Source organism: Podarcis filfolensis (genome assembly GCF_964270895.1).
Source record: "Podarcis filfolensis genome assembly, chromosome: 6".
Taxonomy (NCBI): Eukaryota; Metazoa; Chordata; class Lepidosauria; order Squamata; family Lacertidae; genus Podarcis; species Podarcis filfolensis.
The window spans coordinates 16,200,909-16,207,600 of record NC_139609.1 but is presented as its reverse complement, the minus strand read 5'-3'; the positions used below and the strand labels follow the sequence as shown (position 1 = coordinate 16,207,600).

The following is a 6,692-nucleotide window of genomic DNA, read 5'->3' as shown; positions in this document are numbered from 1 at the left end:
AAGGCATTATCACATAACCTGGCAAACAGGAAAAACAATATTCAAATTTCTGTTGTAGACCACCTTTTCTGTGATGTAGGTATGATGTATCTGAGGGGTGGTCTTGGGCTACACCACTTCTGTGATCTATGTATGAGGTTTCTGGGGGTGGTCTTGGGCGGGCAATTTAAAATGTCTATATAAGGGCAGGCACACCTTTGTTCTGGGTCCTCCTCCTTTCCTGCGTGTGAGGGGAACATCCTGTTGCAACAGTTCAATAAAGATCAGGCTTACTAGCTGCTTTGCTTCTCAATATTCTCTGGTTGGCCTCTGTTATTTTCTCCTACCGATGGAGAAACTACAAAGGACTCTATAAGGGCGCTTGTGTCCACCATAAGGGAATAAGGGCAGATTTTGTTTACACCAGAGGAATAGGATGTCCCTGTTTTCATTGGCGAAATGTTGGAAGGTATGCAGTAAGTAGGCCACGGGGTACATAGGATTGAAGTCTTGATTTCTTTAAAAGCAGCAGGGAAAAACAGCCCTGGTAGAAGGAGTAATCCTTTCCCTCCACACTGTTTTCCCACACTGATTTGCCTCACTAGGTTTGTGTGTGTACTACATATGCTTCAAAAAAATGGGTTGTCTCTGGGATCACTGACTCCACTAATTATCTGCGGTGGGGTTTGTGTGTGTGTGTGAAACCTACTTTTCTTTTGAAAACAACAGTTGGAGCTTCTTAGCCATTTTGAACTGTTCTTGCCCATGGTTGTTTACTTCCTTAAAATGAATATTTACACAGAATAGCTCTTTGCTTACACAGAATATTCCTTGTTTAGTCGAACAGTACCAAAAATAGCTCAGTGACATCACAAATCATAAGGCTGAAGAGATTCTGTCAATGTTTCAATAATAGCCTGGAAGTGTTTACTGCCATCTTGGGGGCGGGGGGCAGAGGCAGAAAAGGTTTACAAACTTTTCTCTTAATATTTAGTTTGTGCAGGATTTATTAAAGTGGAAACAGTGGTCAGAAGACTGCTGGATTAATGCTTTTTTTAAAAATAATCTAGCTACCCCCTTTTCACAGAAATCTGGGGATTTCTTCAAGTGCTTTCAAGTGTCGGTTAAAAGAATCATTCATTGTTAAGTTGACAGATACCAAAAATAGCTATGTGACATCACAAGCCATGAGCCTGAAGGACTTCTCTAAGTGCTTTGATAGTATTAAAAAGTTGGCCACCTCGGGGGAAAACAGCTTGTGTTTCCTAATATTTAGCTTGTACATAATGTACTTAATGTGGGAGCAGAAGTTGGAATGGAACCCAATTTGATTTCCCCTAATGAAAAAGATAGATAGACGTATTCCAAATAAATAGATATTGGCATTACTTCAGTTGTTTTCAAAAGTGACTGCTAAACTAACCATTTGTGCATCAGATGGCTTTTCCATGCTTCCTCTTGTCCCCGCTGCCCCTCCGCCACTGGGAAAATTGCTCGTTAGCGCTCAGTTGGAGCAAACAGCAATTCAGGATTCCTCTGGATTGACTTTGGTCCAGTTTAGCACTAAAGAGCAGGTTTTCCATGGGAAAGGATTGGAACAAAGGGAAAACCACTCAGACCTGTGCTTTTTAAGTACGAGCCCAGAGTCATGCTGGGGACATGGGCAACCTCGGCTGACTCTGGCAGCAGCCACATCGTATGTTTAAAGCACATTTATAACACTTTAACAGTCACGACTTCCCCCCAGAACGTCAGTTTGTATTTCTTGGTGCAGAAAGTATTGATGTGATGTGTAGAGATCTTTCCTATTTTACTTAATTCAAGAGGGTTCTGGAAGCTTCTCTATGTGAAAGAAACAAGCAGAAGGTTCATGATATTTGGGTTATTCCTTCAGAGAAGCTGACTTAAACTGGTTCTCTTATCTCTTTCTGTCAAGGTCATGCTGACTATGAAAGTAGGGCCAGAAGGACCCTGGGTTTCAGTTTCTCTTTTGATCTCTCTTCCTTCTGGTGTGGTGTTCTGTACATAGTATGCTTAGTGTTAAGGTTTAGCCTTATAAGTAATTGTAAGTTTAAGTTAAAGTCTGCTGCAACTGGATTTCTTATGGACAGTGCCAGTCCTGAATGTATTGGATTTGTGACCATTATGCTCATTTGCCTTCCGTAGCAGTAAAGCTCTGCTGGATGAAATACAATTCTCTCTGGTCTGTTTTTTGGGAATCCTGCAATGTGTTTAAGTTTTTACTCTGCTAACTATATGCTGGAATCTACTCTGGATCAATATTGAGTAGAATTTCATGACACAGAGAGTTGTGGGAACTTTGGTTTTCCTCTCACAGAGTTCCAGTTCCCACCAACCTTAACAAATTACCTTTCCTAGGTTTGTTTGGGGCAAAGCCTCACACTTTAAATATTTGGTGCGGATGTGACCTACGAAACTTGCAGCTCAGGATCCCCCAAGGCTTAAGTGGACAAAAGCTGGGGAGCAGGACGCAGAGGGTCCTGGTCTGCTGATTGCTTAAAAGCAAAATGCCAGTTTCAAAGAATTTATATGAGGCCAAATGGAGGTGCAGTGCTACCTGCCAACTGCAGGGAAAGATTTGTACATCCCTGCTCCTTTGCCTGTGTCTGAAGAAGTCTCTGAGGACCAAGAAGGTTGCTGTCTACATGAGGCGTTTGATCTCTGATGTTCCTAATTCAAGACCCAGACTGACTGTCTGATGCATCTACAAGGGTTCAACTGCATCTTTTGCTGGTACCAACGATGTAATAACTGCTGATGGGTGTAACACAGGCTTTCAGCCAGAAGGCCTGCAATTTGAAGACCCCAACACTTGGCTGGAAAAACTAGAAGCCATTTTCTGATTCCTTCCCGCTTCAAACAGCCAAACCTCTTCTAAACCCACACTTACATTTGGCAGGAAAAAAGACCCCATCTGTGCTGCTTCTCACCTTTTAAATAACTCTTCCTTTGTATATGTTTTTTCTTTGGGTGGTGCTGTGGGTTAAACCACAGAGCCTAGGACTTGCCGACCAGAAGGTCGGCGGTTCGAATCCCCGTGACGGGGTGAGCTCCCATTGCTCGGTCCCTGCTCCTGCCAACCTAGCAGTTCGAAAGCATGTCAAAGTGCAAGTAGATAAATAGGTACCGCTCCGGTGGGAAGGTAAACGGCGTTTCCGTGCGCTGCTCTGGTTCGCCAGAAGTGGCTTAGTCATGCTGGCCACATGACCCGGAAGCTGTACGCCGACTCCCTTGGCCAATAAAGCGAGATGAGTGCCGCAACCCCAGAGTCAGTCACGACTGGACCTAATGGTCAGGGTCCTTTACCTTTAGCAGTCAATCCCTCGGCTGTCACTCATGACCCTCCTGATTAGACAGCAGAAAACATAAGACATTCCCACCTACTTTTTCCCCAGGTGCTCATAAAAGTGTCCCTGACATCCAATAACGTATTATAGGAGGAGAAATTGCTTGCAAAAAAAAAAAAAAAAAGGTGGGGGGGAGAGATTATTAAGCAAAAAGATTATGTGTAAAAGTGTTAGGAGACTAGTTTCCATAAGCAGTTCAAGTGTTCATGCAGGATTTTAAAAATAAATCATTGTCATCAGCACAAGCTGAAGCTGAAACGGGCTGGATAGGATTTAAGATTAGAAAACCGGAATGGATTGATTTGTCTGTCGCTAGCCACAAGTCATGTGCAGTCAGGTTTTCAGCTCATGTCTGTGCTACAAATCTAAATGCATTTTGCCCTTGGGCATGAATTCAGTGTCCCAAACAAGTCATTCTCAGCATCCTTTTCAATTAAAGCACACTGGTTTCCTTGAGGGAAGCCACGCTAGTTAAACCAGTTCGCAACTGGTTTGTGTTTGTAGTTTAGATGCAGCCTTAGGAGACCCAGCAAAAGGTCACCGAAGAGTACAAAATGTGAGGCTAATCTTAATGCCTTTGTTTTTCCTGTTGTTTCAACATCACTTTACTCGCACAGCTAGTTCAAACAGGTGATAAGTGAAGAAAGCTGTTGGTGTTTTGTTTCCCCTTTCCCTTCCCTCCCTCCTGGACCTGTTGTGCTCTAAAATATTCTCAGCTCTGCAGCTAAGAGCACCAGATACAGCGGGTGAAAAAATACTATTCTTTGCAGATGGGTTGCATTAAGCAAAACAATATATTATGTGAACTGTGGAATGGGCTTTCTTGGTGGAGAGCAGACACTCTGAGAGATGAGAACAAGCACCTTCCTATTTCCTGAAGTTTGCTGTTATAGGTGGGTTGAGTGACCCCATACCCTCCAACATTTCTCCAATGAAAACAGGGATGTCCTATTCCATACTGATAATTTATACCCCAGCCATTTGACTGGGTTGCCCCAGCCACTCTGGGCAGCTTCTAACATATATAAAAACATAGTAAAACAGTAAACGGTTAAAACAAAACAAAACAAAACATTTCCGTATACAGGGCTGCCTTCAGATGTCTTCTAAAGGTTGTATAGTTATCTTCTTGGGTTGGGGGTTGCATAATTCTATACCCTCCAACATTTATCTGATGAAAATAGGGATGTCCTAAGGAAAAGCAAGATGGACGAGATGGTTAGACAGTGTTCTCGAAGCTACAAACATGAGCCTGACCAAACTGCGGGAGGCAGTGGAAGACAGGAGTGCCCGGCGTGCGCTGGTCCGTGGGGTCACGAAGAGTCGGACACGACTAAACAACAACAACAAGGAAAAGTGGGACATTCCGGAATCATAACAGAAACCAGAAGGGCTTTTTGTAAATCTGGGACAGTCCCTGGAAAATAGGAGCACTTGGAGAGTCTGCGGCCTGTGACAAAGAAAGGATTCTCAGGGTATCACAATAGCTGTGTGGAAGTGATTTCCATCCCAGTGCTGCCCGATCACGCAGCAAGGCTTAAACTTCTGAGTACAACTGCTTAGAATAGTGTTACATGAAGCAGAAGCCATCCGAGGGCTGCCAAGATGGCTGCGTCCATGTCACTGCTCTCCTGCTGCAGGTGTCTGGTGTCTGGGTTCTTGTGGGGAGGCTGGGCTCGTGCCCCATCTCGCGGATTGAGACAGGTTGTAGAAACTACTGAAAGAAACACCACTATTATTGAAGGTAAAGTGCTGGAAGTTGAGGAAGCCCCGACTCCTTCAAATCCTTCTGGCCAATGTCCTATCTGTCACTGGAACCTAAAGCACAAGTATTCTTACAAGGATGTTTTATTGCTCAGTCAATTCATAACCTCTGAGGGAAGGATGTTGCCCAGAAGAGTTACAGGCCTCTGTACGGAAGAGCACAGAAAGGCTGAAGTGTGTGTGAAAATGGCTCATCAAGCAGGTTTGCTGCCAAATCATAAACCTAAACTTCCCAAAGGTTTTGTTCCAAAAAACAAGAAACCAAAGCTCAACAGGTATCTTACCTGATACTCTATCAAATCTGTGCGGCCCATTTAGAACAAGGGACACAAGTGGTGTAAGGTTCCCATGCCTATATCATACCCTATACTCCGTGATAATGTTAATTATGTGTCAAAGCCTCTTCATTTTAACCACTAGGATGGTGTAGAGCTAGTGTTGACAGTAAATTACAGTAGTTGTGGCTCAGTATTTGTCAATCCATTACAGGTATTTTTATGTCTGGTGCTCTGGAAAAAGCCAATTGAACATTTTTCCTCTGGAAGCATACAGGAATTTTCAGAAATGAGGCAACTTAATAGCTAAGTAGAACTGTCATTTAACTGAAAGATAATGCAATAGATGTTGCTTCAGGATAACAAAACTTTATCTTCCTTTATTTAAAACCCAATTAAACTCCAAATAAAAAAAAAAGAATAGTGTTACATATCCATTTGAAGACAAAGGAACTAAAGCTTTGACTTGTTGTTGTTTAGTCGTTTAGTCGTGTCCGACTCTTCATGACTCCATGGACCAGGGCACTCCATGCACTCCTGTCTTCCATGGCCTCCCACAGTTTGGTTAAACTCATGCTAGTAGATTCGAGAACACTGTCCAGCCATCTCATCCTCTCTTGTCCCCTTCTCCTTGTGCCCTCCATCTTTCCCAACATCAGGGTCTTTCCAGGGAGTCTTCTCTTCTCATGAGGTGGCCAAAGTATTGGAGTCTCAGCTTCGGGATCTGTCCTTCCAGTGAGCACTCAGGGCTAATTTCCCTAAGAATGGATAGGTTTGATCTTCTTGCAGTCCATGGGACTCTCAAGAGTCTCCTCCAGCACCATCATTCAAAAGCATCTATTCTTTGGCGATTAGCCTTCTTTATGGTCCAGCTCTCACTTCCATACATCACTACTGGGAAAACCATAGCTTTAACTATATGGAGCTTTGTCAGCAAGGTGATGTCTCTGCTTTTTAAGATGCTGTCTAGGTTTGTCATTGCTTTTCTCCCAAGAAGCAGGCATCTTTTAATTTCATGACTGCTGTCACCATCTGCAGTGATCATGGAGCCCAAGAAAGTAAAATCTGCCTCCATTTCATCCCTTCTATTTGCCAGGAGGAGATGGGACCAGTGGCCATGATCTTCGTTTTTTTGATGTTGAGCTTCAGACCATATTTGGCATGGGCTAAAAATGCTGAGTATCATCTGATACTGCAACCTCTTTAACTTCCTGCAGCACAAATCTCACTGGATACATCTCATGAAGCAGGGCCTGGCTCAAAGATGCTTCAGCCATAAGAAATGTGCTCGTCTTTAAGGTGCTAC

At 43.4% G+C, this 6,692-nt stretch overlaps 1 pseudogene across 1 annotated transcript; it reads left to right on the top strand.

Annotated features, from left to right (window-relative positions):
* The first annotated feature begins 4,945 nt into the window (after window positions 1-4,945).
* LOC310764959 (large ribosomal subunit protein mL66-like) lies at window positions 4,946-5,773 on the top strand (annotated as a pseudogene). Its single transcript has one exon. The product of its transcript is annotated as a large ribosomal subunit protein mL66-like (transcript).
* The last annotated feature ends 919 nt before the right edge of the window (window positions 5,774-6,692 follow it).